At 42.1% G+C, this 14,243-nt stretch overlaps 1 protein-coding gene across 5 annotated transcripts in view; it reads left to right on the top strand.

The window, feature by feature from the left end:
* Nucleotides 1-34: 34 nt before the first annotated feature.
* Nucleotides 35-14,243, top strand: part of LOC137541808 (actin-related protein 2/3 complex subunit 1B-like) — a 71,929-nt gene continuing 57,720 nt past the window's right edge. The window contains exons 1-2 of one of the 5 annotated variants that reach the window (XM_068263323.1): nucleotides 35-152; nucleotides 9,186-9,340. The gene's annotated coding sequence lies outside the window, so the exon portion shown is untranslated. Of the gene's footprint in view, nucleotides 254-8,728; nucleotides 9,341-14,243 lie in introns of those variants that run through there. The other 4 variants (XM_068263325.1, XM_068263322.1, XM_068263321.1 and 1 more) reach the window with 4 other exon arrangements.

Below are 14,243 nucleotides of genomic sequence, written 5' to 3'. Positions count from 1 at the left end.
TCGGACCCGCCTTCTCCCACCCCTAGTCACCTGATCTCTTGACGTCACGGTCACAGCAGCAGGAACGCGTGAAGACTGTTCTCTATCTATGAGAGTGCACGCGTTAAAGCTCATCCACGCTGTCACGTCAGAAGATGCTATGTCGTCATGTGGTAAAATTTGACGTAAAGTGCGACAGAGAATTTTGGAGAAGTTTGTCTCACCCTGATTTGCATTCTCAAATGTATATAACAGGTGGCGACATCCCTGTCAGGTGCAGCTCTACAGAATGTTTTGTTTCTGAGAATTCTGAAGCCAGTGAAAGTAATGTCTGGTCCCCCAGAATCCTGTGGGAGTAGAATTCCTCATATTGTAACAGCCTAGGCCAAGCACCACAAGGAGGGTGGAGTTAGTTACCAATATACAGCTATTGCCAATATACAGTAAAAGCCGCTATGCAGAACTAATTAATCAGAAATCTCAAGCAACCAGGAACATTTTGGGGGGCTTTTCAAGTTGCACCAATCTACGTTTACTCTTCCTTATACAGTAATAAACCTCTGTTGCATTAAATGACAACTGAACTGAGAGGGATATGTAGGCTGCCATATTTATTTATCCCAAAAACATACAGATAAGTTAATTGGCTTCCCTCTAAATTGGCCCTAGACTATGATACATACGCTACATGATACATACATAGACATATGACTATGGTAGGGACTAGATTGTGAGCCCCTCTGAGGGACAGTTAGTGACAAGACAATATACTGGTACTCTGTACAGCGCTGCGTAATATGTTGGCGCTATATAAATACTAAAATAAAAATAAAATATCCTGTTCCTCTGCCTCTAATACATTTAGCCATAGACCTTGAACAAGCATGCGGCAGATCAGGTGTTTCTGACATTATTGTCAGATCTGACAGGGTTAGCTGCATGATTGTTTCTGGTGTTATTCAGACACTACTGCAGCCAAATAGATCAGCAGGGCTGCCAGGCAACTGGTATTGTTTAAAAGGAAACAAATATGTCAGCCTCCATATTTGTCTCACTTCAGTTGTCCTTTAAATTAAAGTGAACCTGAGACGAGGGAGACTGAAAGTTTTATACATACCTGGGACTTCATCCAGCCCCCTGCGCAGATCGCTTCCTCGCCCCGGTCCAAAGCCTCCTAGATCTGGCAGCAGCCCTGTTCTACGTGGCCAGTCGGGTGTACTGTGCATGCGTGGGCCAGCTGCGCACCCACCGCACTCCCCTCGCCGGGAGAGTTCAGTACTAGTGCGCAGGCGCAGATCGCTCCCAGCCGTGAGAGTGAGATGGGGTAACGCGTTTGGCTGCACTGCGCTAAATGGCCGCGGAGAACGTGGCTGCTACCAGAGAATCTAGGATCATTCAGATGCCGGTGTGGGAGCGATCTGCGCCGGGGGCTGGATGAAGCCCCAGTTGTGCATAAAACCTTTAGTCCCCCTTGTCTCTGGTACACTTTTATTCTGTCCTTTTTCTTCATTTGTTTTTAATTACTGGATTTCAACATGAATACAGCGTTTATGGTAAGTATACAGTGTGGGGTATGGTACTGTTTTTTTAGCTAGACGTATTTTTAACATTGACTCTCAAGCAACCAGAAACTACACAATTCCCGTTGGTGTTGGATAATGGGGGTTTTACTGTATATCTATAGTTGGTGTTTCTGATGCTGAAACCAGGAACATTACTGTTAAAGTGGGTATCCTGAATCATTTACAGCATTCTATTATATGGCACTATATTGCCTCTTCAAAGAGGACACCTGAAGTAAGAGGTATAGGAAGGCTGATATATTTATTTCCTTTTAAAGAGAAACCGTGACTAAGAATTGAACTTCATCCCAATCAGTAGCTGATACCCCCTATTACATGAGAAATCTATTCCTTTTCACAAACGGATCATCAGGAGGATCTGTATGGCTGATTTTGTGGTGAAACCCCGCCCACAAGAAACTCTGAGGACCGTGGTACTCCTGACAGTTTCCTGTCTGTGAATCTCATTGCATTGCGTGAAATAACTGTTTACAGCTGTTTCCAACTGCCAAAACAGCAAGCAGCAGCTACATCACCTGCCAGCAGTAAAAATGTCACCATGTGATAAATGTCAAAATGTAAATCAGGAATTTAAAATATTTTACAATGGGCAAACACTGACTAAATCATTTATATATAATTATTGTAAAAATGAAGCACTTTTTCATGACATTATTTTCACTGGAGTTCCTATTTAAAGGGAACCCGTGGTGAGGGGGATATGGAGGCTGCCATGTTTATTCACTTGTAAACAATGCCAGGTGCCTGGCAGTCCTGCTTATCTTCTGGCAAAAGTAGTGTCAAAACCCTGAAATTAGCATATGGCTATTCCAGTAAAACATGAGTCAGCTGAGTCTAATGGCCCATACTCACGAGGGACTTTTGTCGCCTCAACACGCGGCGCGCGCGTGTTGCGGCGACAGGTCGCCCGTGAGTATGGGCCGTCGCACGCGCGCGCACCCCGAACTGTCGCCCGTCGCTCATGTCGCCATGCGATTGAAAGTTTCAATCGCATGGCGACAGTCGCCGCCGCACCTCCCCCGCAACTGTCGCTAGTCCGCGTGAGTACGCGGACTAGCGACAGCAACCTCCATTGTGGTAAATGGAGCTTCCGGCGGGGGGAGGAGGAACGTCGGCGACAGCTTCCGTCTCGCCGCTGGTCCCTCTTCCGCGTGTGTACGCGGAGGGACCTGGCGAGGAGCTGTCGCCGGCCTGTCGCCCACACGCTCACGTGTGCTGGCGACAGGCCACTTCTGCAGCCCGTGAGTACGGGCCATTAGTACCTGATCTGCTGCATGTTTGTTTAGGGTTTATGGCTAAAATTATTAGAGACACAGAAGCAGGAAGACTGGTATTAAACTGGTATTATTTAAAAGGAAATAAATATGGCCGCCTCATATCCCTCTCAGAAAAAGGAAGGGAACACAGAGAGCCCAATATAGTGTAGTATGTACAGGGAGTGCAGAATTATTAGGCAAGTTGTATTTTTGAGGAATACTTTTATTATTGAACAACAACCATGTTCTCAATGAACCCAAAAAACTCATTACTATCAAAGCTGAATATTTTTTAAAGTAGTTTTTAGTTTGTTTTTAGTTTTAGCTATTTTAGGGGGATATCTGTGTGTGCAGGTGACTATTACTGTGCATAATTATTAGGCAACTTAACAAAAAACAAATATATACCCATTTCAATTATTTATTTTTACCAGTGAAACCAATATAACATCTCAACATTCACAAATATACATTTCTGACATTCAAAAACAAAACAAAAACAAATCAGTGACCAATATAGCCACCTTTCTTTGCAAGGACACTCAAAAGCCTGCCATCCATGGATTCTGTCAGTGTTTTGATCTGTTCACCATCAACATTGCGTGCAGCAGCAACCACAGCCTCCCAGACACTGTTCAGAGAGGTGTACTGTTTTCCCTCCTTGTAAATCTCACATTTTATGATGGACCACAGGTTCTCAATGGGGTTCAGATCTGGTGAACAAGGAGGCCATGTAATTAGTTTTTCTTCTTTTATACCCTTTCTTGCCAGCCACGCTGTGGAGTACTTGGACGGGTGTGATGGAGCATTGTCCTGCATGAAAATCATGTTTTTCTTGAAGGATGCAGACTTCTTCCTGAACCACTGCTTGAAGAAGGTGTCTTCCAGAAACTGGTAGTAGGACTGGGAGTTGAGCTGGACTCCATCCTCAACCCGAAAAGGCCCCACAAGCTCATCTTTGTTGATACTAGCCCAAACCAGTACTCCACCTCCACCTTGCTGGCGTCTGAGTCGGACTGGAGCTCTCTGCCCTTTACCAATCCAGCCACGGGCCCATCCATCTGGCCCATCAAGACTCACTCTCATTTCATCAGTCCATAAAACCTTAGAAAAATCAGTCTTGAGATATTTCTTGGCCCAGTCTTGACGTTTCAGCTTGTGTGTCTTGTTCAGTGGTGGTCGTCTTTCAGCCTTTCTTACCTTGGCCATGTCTCTGAGTATTGCACACCTTGTGCTTTTGGGCATTCCAGTGATGTTGCAGCTCTGAAATATGGCCAAACTGGTGGCAAGTGGCATCTTGGCAGCTGCACGCTTGACTTTTCTCAGTTCATGGGCAGTTATTTTGCGCCTTGGTGTTTCCACACGCTTCTTGCGACCCTGTTGACTATTTTGAATGAAACGTTTGATTGTTCAATGATCACGCTTCAGAAGCTTTGCAATTTTAAGAGTGCTGCATCCCTCTGCAAGATATCTCACTATTTTTGACTTTTCTGAGCCTGTCAAGTCCTTCTTTTGACCCATTTTGCTAAAGGAAAGGAAGTTGCCTAATAATTATGCACACCTGATATAGGGTGTTGATGTCATTAGACCACACCCCTTCTCATTACAGAGATGCACATCACCTAATATGCTTAATTGGTAGTAGGCTTTCGAGCCTATACAGCTTGGAGTAAGACAACATGCATAAAGAGGATGATGTGGTCAAAATACTCATTTGCCTAATAATTCTGCACTCCCTGTACAATAATGGGTAATGAGAGGTATATAAATGAATATACTTACAAGTCAGGGTTACCGTATAGGTAACCACTGTATAGACATGTGAGGAGATAATTTAGACCTGTCCTCACTCAGGATTAAGATGTCGCTCTCTGTAGATAGGAGAAGAAGGGGATTCAACCCCTCCACCAGGGGTGGATGCTGATATTGTAAGGAGAACAGAAGCACCAAAAGAATAAATGTATTAAAAGCTTTAAAATTCCTCGGGAGGCGGTGGTGGACTCATCTCCCTGAAGTAGACATAATACCGTCAATTTTAATACAAACAAGTTTATTTATATACTCCAATAAACAGTGCAACGCGTTTCATAGGTATAATCCCACTTTTTCAGGCAATAACAAATAGGAGTACACACAGTACAGTCTCAAGGTCACGATAAGCGCTTATCGTGACCTTGAGACTGCACTATTTGTTATTGCCTGAAGAAGCGGGAATATACCTGCCAAACGCGTTGCACTGTTTACTGGAGTATATAAATAAACTTGTTTGTATTAAAATTGACGGTATTATGTCTACTTCGGGGAGATGAGTCCACCACCGCCTCCCAAGGAATTTTAAAGCTTTTAATACATTTTATTCTTTTGGCGCCTCTGTTCTCCTTACAATATCCCTCTCACCTTGGGCTCCCTTTAAAGTAAACCAGAGCTGATAACCTATGAAAAATCGATACTTACCCGGCGCTTCCTCCAGCCCCATATGCATGTGTGAGTCCCTCGCCATCCTCCCGCGGTCTGCCGGTCAGCCGCGATCAGCACTGGTAACTTACTCAGTCACATCAATCTGGGTCTCAATCTTTCATAGGTTGTCAGCTCTAGTACACTTTAAACAATACATATTGCCTAATTGTCCTGCTGGTTCTCTGTTTCTAATGCTCTAATGGTGGTCATACATGTTTCGTTTTTACTCCCAATTACAATAAAACGATGAATTGTGTGAAAAAATCGATACAATGTGTCCTTCTGCTAATTAGTTTGGAATGTGTCTGTCCTTTCCCAGACATAAGATTGACACTGTAACACTGTAAAGAGTCTTCAGCAATTTAAGGCTTATTGAAACATACAGGGCTTCTAATATACTTATTTAAATATAAAACGTATTATATAATTCTTCTTAAAACAATTAATCATATAAAATATAATTGCATATTAAAACTTAATAAAATAAAATCATAAATTCAATCGAAAGTTCAGATGGAAAAATCATAAACTTTATTTGTCAAAGTAGTAGCAGTAGGGTATTGTACCGTGTTAGCCATCAGTAAAAGCAAGAAGTTTTAAATCAGGATGATACCATTTATTGGCTAACTACAAATGAATAAGAATAAGCAAGCCGAAGGCTGCAAGGCCGAAAGCTCGCTTATTCTTATTCATTTTTAGTTAGCCAATAAATGGTATCATCCGGATTTAAAATGTATTGCTTTTATTTGTCAAAGTGACACTATAGATATAATGTTTTTGTTCACTGTAATAATTTTAGTGTTGTTGATTAAAAAAAAATGAACAGATTTGTTAATGTAAGGTACATTTTCTAAGGTTGTTTGTGTTGTGTCTTTATACATAACAGCATAGCTCCCAACTGTCCCTCTTTCGGAGGGTTAGTCCCTCTTTGGGAGCCCTGTCGTCTTTCCTCCTCATTTGTCCTCTTTCAGGAGGACTTTGTCCCTCTTTCTATGTAAATATATATATTCCCAGGGCTGTGGAGTCGGTCCAAAAATCCACCGACTCCGACTCCTCAGTTTAGGATTCCACCGACTCCGACTCCTCCTCCTCTAATTTGCATATTACAATTTTGTTGATTAAAAGTATGTAACATGAAATTCGTCTCTTAACTGCCAACGCTTAGGAATTTTACAAGACAACTGAAGTGAGAAGGATATGTAGACTACTATATTTATTCCCTTTAGACTAAATCTAGTCCTTAGTAAGAGTACTTGTAAAAGGTACAAACCGGAACAAAGAACACCTATCAGGCCCTAGGCAATGTAAGTGTGGGTACATGTAAGAATGATGTGCAGGTACTCTGCAGGGGAATAAGGAGATTGTAAACAGACAACACCTCTGTGTTCAATGTGCACAGCATTCTCAGTGGATTCCCTGCAGCTCTGTGGGGAGTGCATATGTAGAGTATAGTACTACTGTGTAACAAAGTAAACCTGAGACAGATGAAATTAAAGTTTTATACATACCTGGGGCTTCCTCCAGCCGCCTTCAGGATAATCAGTCCTTCGTTGTCCTCCTCCACCACCTGGATCTTCTGCTATGAATCCAGGTACTTTAACCAGTCGGGTGTAGTGCGCATGCACACACTCCGCCGCCAGGAGCATACTACACCTGTGCAGCACTATTGCGCAGATGCAGAATGTTCCTGGCTGTGGGAGCGGCATGCGGCCGGACAGCGCTGACTGGCTGAATTACCAGGACTCATAGCAGAAGATCCAGGTGGTGGAGGACAGTGAGGGACTGATTAGCCTGAAGGGGGCTGGAGGAAGCCTCAGGTATGTATAAAACTTTACTTTTCATCCGTCTCAGTTACCCTTTAATTTGTAGTCACCAAACCAAATTTTAACAACATATCAAATTATTACTTCAGCAAAGAGAGTGCGTACATTTGCATAAATCAGCATCAATGCAGAATTATTTCCATCTCATTGACCATCTCTATTAGTGACACAGCTACACATCAGGCTTTATTCTTACAGCATAGATGTTATTTAGTATATATAAGAGATTCCTGTGTACACACATCATCTATACAGTCACAATCAGATATGTATATCTGACCTTAAAAATACGGGGACTGCTTTATTGAAGCAGCACAAGTAACTAATTTTGATTGGTTTATTTCATTTTTGTGGACTAAGCACAGCTATTACTGTATATATACATTATTTTCAATGACTATTATCTGAGAAATAGAACATTTTATCATATTTTCTATTTTAATTACAGTTACAAATTCATTAGGAGTCGGAGTCGGTGCATTTTTTCCCGACTCCGACTCCAGGCACCCAAAATTGCCCGACTCCACGACTCCGACTCCACGACTCCGACTCCACAGCCCTGTATATTCCTCTACTAAAAAATGTGTTTGATTGACTCTAAACTTTATTCCCATCCTGTAAATTGATATATTACTAATTTTAAAATGTTACTATCAAGGAAACTGAACCAGGATAGAGAGGACCAGTGTGGTTTGAATTATAAAACAACATCTTTTTCTTATGAAATCTTTATTGTATGCGTGATGGGGGCGTGATCAGGGGTGTGCCAAGGGCGTGGCTTAAGTGTCCCTCTTTCTCATCTCAAAAAGTTGGGAGGTATGCAGAACAGCGATGGCACACCATACAACTTTATAAATGAAAATGTATATATCATTACATCTAATTTAAATCTTTTATTTAATTATTTTTTGTCGTGATTGGGCCAAAATCAAACCTAGAGGTTACTAGAGTAATTGTCGAAGCGAAAAAAAAAAAATTGTTAATGTGTGTGGCCACATAACATGATGTGCCATTCCGTTCCAGTGCTGTACTGTCAGTTTGTATGTGTTTCTATGGCTGTATTTACACATAGAAGGTGTAAAGTTCCAATCCCATCAGGTAAAGCTGATAGAAAACCAATCGGAACGGAAATGTACAGCTTTATCCTGCTCCTAACATTTGTATAGCGCTTTTCTCCTGTCTGATTCAAAGTGCTCAAGAGCTGCAGCCACTGGGACGTGCGCAAGAGGCCACCATGCAGTGCTAGGAAGTCTTGCCCAAGGTCTTCTTACTAAATAAGTACTAAGTAAACCCAGGAGGTTGTCCATGTCTAAGGGCTGGTGCACACCTGAGCGGTTCTGGAGCGTTTTTTAAAACGCTTGCAGGGGGAAAACCGTTTGGCTAATGAAAGTGAAAGGGATGGTGCACACCAGAGCGGCTCGTTTTTTCCACAAACGCAAACTCGGGGGCTGCAGCATTTTGTAGATTTCGGCATTTCTGCCTCAATGTTAAAGTATAGGAAAGTGGAAAACCGCTCTGAAAACGCTAGATCAGAGCGGTTTTCCAAGCGTTTTTGTTACAGAAGCTGTTCAGTAACAGCTCTACTGTAACAATATCTGATATCTGCTACACAAAAACGCTCCAAAAAAAATGCTAGGCATGTTTAGAAAACATGCCTAGAATTGCTCTGAAATCTGCTTCAAAAAACTCTAGCGTTTTGCAGATCTGCTAGAGGTTTTTGGTGTGCACTGGGCCAAAGACAGAGCCCTTAACCAGCACACTATCAAGCACTATCTACGTATGAACTGAGTCTTAGCCATGGACCCTGAACAAGCATGAAGATCAGGTGTGCCTGACCGAAGTCTTATCCACATGCTTGTATCAGCCACCATATCCTTCTCAGTTCTGGGGGTGTACTTTAATGATATGACAAGTGCTATGTACTCTGAGCAGAACTGCAAAATGTATAGACTGTACTAGGGACATTAGATGTAAGCCCACTAAGGGACTGTTGGTAATGTGTCTAGCATATCAGTGATATGTAAATACAGAAAATATTTAGTAGCACGTAATTATAATAGCACAAGGTATTGATTTTCTTTCCTTAGTCTGCATCCAGAGATTCAGTCTTTCCAGGTGTTTATATGGCTCCTCCCACCTCACATACCTGTGCTCAGCTGACAAGACAGGACACCCATACATACCAAAGTGTCCCACCCTGAGCTGCAATACTGATCCAGCACAGAGTCCCCCACTGCACCAGGTGAGCTAACACTTCTCTGTGTATCGTGCATAACCCTCCACCGACCTCTAGACTGAGATCTGCACAACTTTACTCTGTCTCATCTACTTCCTGATATTGTATTCTGCTGATTATTGCATTGCCAACCATGTCGAGATCTGCAGATCATTGCTCTGTGCCATCTACCTCCTGACAGATCTATGTCATTTATTCTGCAGAGCATTCCGATACTGGCCTCCCTAGAGAGCTGCAGAACATTATTCTTTCTCTGACGGATACACATCTTCTGGTTAAAATCATTGTTTGCACTTTCCAATTGAATAAGCACCAAAAAGTCCTGTCACACAATTTATTCTGAGTAAATTCTTGCGTGCTGGTGGCTTAAAAGCTTTTTATTTATATTGTAATGTGAAAGTACCACCTAGGAGAAAAAGTGAACTTGATCAGGCCCATTTTGTATTTAGTAAGTTATTCCAATACTGACCTCACTAGAGGTCTGAAAAACATTATTCTTTCATTTGCACATTATTTATTGTCAATCTGATTGCATTGTAAACGAATCTATAGAACTATTTGATTACAATTTATCAATCATTACTTATTGGTATCTTTTATCGAGATTACTGTGTATCACCATCGTTACTCATGGTTGCTTGTGATAAAATTCTTCATAAAATTTAAAAAAGCCTTGTACACACACGCCAGAATTAAAGTGGACCTGAACTCAGAACGTCCTCTGCTGTAAAAGCTACACAACAGCACAATAACCTTAAAACAAAAACATTTCTTTGTTACAGCCGATACAAATCCGAAAAATCAATCTGCACAGTTTCTACTTCCTGATTCACGGAAGCAGACATATTGTTGAAGGGAACCTAAACTGAGAAGGATAGGGATTTTTCCTATTAAAATGATACCAGTTGCCTGACTCTCCTGCTGATCCTGTGTCTCTAATACTTTCAGCCACAGCCCCTCAACAAGCATGCAGATCAGCTGCTCTGACTGAAGTCACACTGGATTAGCTGCATGCTTGTTTCAGGTGTGAAATCCAGATACTACTGCAGCAAATTGATCAGCAGGAGAGTCAGGCAACTGGTATTGTTTAAAAGGAAACATCCATATCCCTCTCAGTAAACAATTCCTTCCTTCTCTTCTGAGTTTGTTGTGTATGAACATGAATAATCCTACAACTATTTAGACAAAAGGCCAGTAATAGACCTCTTCCTGTTGTAATCTCAATCACTCTTTCTAATTTTATGTCAGTAAAGTGTTGTACCGTCACTGTTAGCCATCAGTCCAAGCAAGAAGTTTTGAATTATGCTGGATACACACCATGAGTTTCCGCGTTGAATGCGTCCGTCGATACGCGTCGATTCGATTATTTCCGAGCATTTCCGAACGAATTTCGATGATTTTTAGGTCGATTGCTATGTAAAGTATGGCAAATCGACCTAACGATCCATCAAAGCTTGAATCGGACATGTCGGAAATAATCGAATCGACGCGTATCGACGGACGCATCGAACGCGGAAACGCATGGTGTGTATCCAGCATTAGGATGATACCGTGTACTGGCTACCTTAGAGGTAAATAAAATGTAAGCTTTCGGGTAATAAGCCTTCGTCAGACTTAGTCCCTGTATATTAACCTCCTTGCCGGTTCAATGCCTCCGGCAAGGAGGCAGCGCAGGAGTTTTTTTTTTTTTTTTTTAATCATGTAGCGAGCCTAGGGCTCGCTACATGATAGCCGCTGAGCGGCGGCATCCCCCCACCCACTCCGATCGCCTTCGGCGATCAGAGTAAGCAGGAAATCCCGTTCAGAACGGGATTTCCTGCAGGGCTTCCCCGGTCGCCATGGCGACGGGGCGGGATGACGTCATGGACGTCGGGACGTCATAGGGAATCCCGATCCGCCCCTCACCGCTGCCTGGCACTGATTGGCCAGGCAGCGCAGGGGTCTGGGGCAGGGGGGGTAGCGGCGCGGCGGATTGCGGTGGATTGTCGGCGAGCGGCGGCGAGCGGAAGTTACAAGCAGCTAGCAAAGTGCTAGCTGCTTGTAACAAAAAAAAATTATGCAAATCGGCCCAGCGGGGCCTGAGAAATCCTCCTGCGCAGGTTACCCCGAACTGAGTTCGGGATAACCGGCAAGGAGTTTAACAAGATAACAAGCACAAAAAAAACCACACAGCTTATATACACTGGACATTCGGAGGAGAAATCTTCATTTGCAAACATAAATGTCATTAGATGCCTAAAGGCCAATACACATGTCGGATTTTTTTAAACGACGGGTCGTTTGGACGTCCCGTCGTTTGGAAGTCAAATCGGGCAGTCTTATCACCTGAACGACGGACTGTACACACGCCCGATTTGACGTCTGGTCGACTGAAAAAAATCCGACATGTGTATGGGCCTTAACTGTAGAAGAAGGTGTAAACAAGGATTCTAACTTCTTGGGCTTGTATGATGGGTTTTATATGCCGCAATTCTTTTATTTTTTATTTCGTATGCTGGTAAGATGGTTTTTAATGCCACTATTCATTGTATTTCATGTGCTGGTAAGATGGGTTTTGAATGTGACAATTCTTTTTAGCTTATAACAAATAGTGTAAGTACTCTGCCTAGTCACATTTGCACTCTGGATGTCTTACTATCACCTGGAGTCCACCTTGAGAGAAAACAAGTGTTCTTATCTATTTGTCATAAATCAGCTAACATCCTATTGAGACCAATCAATACGATACCAATCTGGACTCAACCAATCATATCGAGAAGATTCTTCAGAATTTCAGATTTACTGGCAGCAGTTATATAGCACATATAGACCAGCACAATGCTTCGGGTGTGAGGCCCTTTATCAAGCGCTTGATAAAGGGCCTCAGGACCCGAAACGTTGTGCTGGTCTGTATGTGCTATATAACTGCTGCAAATAAATATGAAATTCTGAAGAATCTTCTGGATATGATTGGTTGAGTCCAGATTGGTATCATATTGATTGGACTAGATTTTGTGAGGCTTGATGGATCCTCATTCTAATGTGTGACTCCCAGCAGAAAAAGGTTTGAAACCGAGGCCCGCAGGTTATGTGCTTTGCTGTTGTAGCATCCCATTGAGACCCTCCTGAAGTTGTAATTAAGGCATCAAATGATGTTTAGTTATGCTTGCAAAAGAATGTTTCTCCTCCGAATATTCAGTGTATATAAGCTGTGTGTTTTACATCTTGTTAATATACAGGAACTAAGTCTGAAGAAGGCTTATTATGATCACCTCTATATATGCCTTGAATAGTAGTAATCATTAACAAATTGTTCCCGTCCACTGTTTACACTCCTTATACTGTGAAAGTCCTTGGCAAGTTCTATTGCACCATATGAATTGTTACGTATAGAATGCTTGGGGGGGGCATGTAAAACTTGTACTGAGGCTCAAAGTGGATCCGAGATGAGCTTTTACTCATTGCATAATTGTGTTCCTTTTCTAATGTTTATAGGGCATTCCTCAAGCCAAATACTTTTTTGTTTTAATACAGTACTCTAATTCCCTATAAACTATACAAGTGGCGCGTGGAGCCCACAGTTTTTCAGAGAGCCTTGGCATTTTCAGAAAGTAGCAAGGGCTCATGGGAGCTCAGTCTGGGCAGGAGGAGAGGAAGGTATTACTAGCCAGAGATTTCAGAGGCAGAGGGGAGGAGGGAGGAGGAGGGGGGATTAGGTTTTTTTGTTCAAGATACAGATAAGCCTGCCTCTGTGTAATATTTACAAACAACATGGCCGCTATCATTGTATCACAGGAAGAAAGAATCATATTCTATTAACCACTTTACCCCCCGCGGTACGGATTTCTCCGTCCCTTTTTCCCCCCCTAAAAAACCAAGGGACAGAGAAAACCGTACCCTCCGCGCTACCGCCGCTGTCCGCGCTCCCGCCGCTTGTGCGTGCACTCCCGCCGCTCGTGCACGCCGCCGCCCGCTCGCCCGGAGATCAATGAACAGGAAAATCCATTCCCGTTCGTTGATCTAAGCCCCCGCAATGATCTGCTGCTTCTTTGAGAAACAGCGCGATCATTGTGATTTGCCCAGCCTCGTAGTGCTTCCTGTAAGCGTCCTTCCGGACGCTTACATGTCGCATGTAAACTCACTGTGGCCATCTTGTGGCCAAATAGTAAAACTACACCCCAAAGCATTTTACATATACAAATACATTAGTTTTACACAATAAATTAACTCATTACCTCCCACACTCCCCAATTTTTTTTTTTTGTAATTAAAAAAAAAAATACAATAAAAAAAAAACCATAAATAGTTACCTTAGGGACTGAACTTTTTAAATATTTATTTCAAGAGGGTATAACACTGTTACTTTATAAACTACGGGCTTGTAATTAGGGATTGATGCAAAACTGAAAAAAATGCACCTTTACTTCGAAATAAAATATTGGCGCCAAACATTGTGATAGGGACATAATTTAAATGGTTTTATAACCGGGACAAATGGGCAAATACATTTCATGGGTTTTAATTACAGTAGCATGCATTATTTAAAAACTATAATGGCCGAAAACTGAAAAATAATAATTTTTTCCCACATTTTTTCCTATTTTCCCATTAAAACACATTTAGAATAAAATAATTCTTGGCATAATGTCCCACCTAAAGAAAGCCTAATTGGTGGCGAAAAAAAACAAGATATAGTTCATTTCATTTTGATAAGTAATAATAAAGTTAAGAGACGAATGAATGGAAGGAGCGCTGAAAGGTGAAAATGGCTCTGGTGTTCAAGGGGTAAAACCCCTCAGTGGTGAAGTGGTTAAAGCTGTTTGCAGCTAGATTTGTTGTGTAAACTATCTAAACTTTAGATAAGATATATAGACAAGTTACTTGTTATAGTTAGTTTTTCATCTCGGATCCGCTTTAATAATGCCACTGT

This window comes from Hyperolius riggenbachi, chromosome 12 (assembly GCF_040937935.1).
Source record: "Hyperolius riggenbachi isolate aHypRig1 chromosome 12, aHypRig1.pri, whole genome shotgun sequence".
Classification (NCBI taxonomy): Eukaryota; Metazoa; Chordata; class Amphibia; order Anura; family Hyperoliidae; genus Hyperolius; species Hyperolius riggenbachi.
Note: the sequence above shows the minus strand (reverse complement) of the source record. Positions and strands in the feature narration are given on the sequence as shown.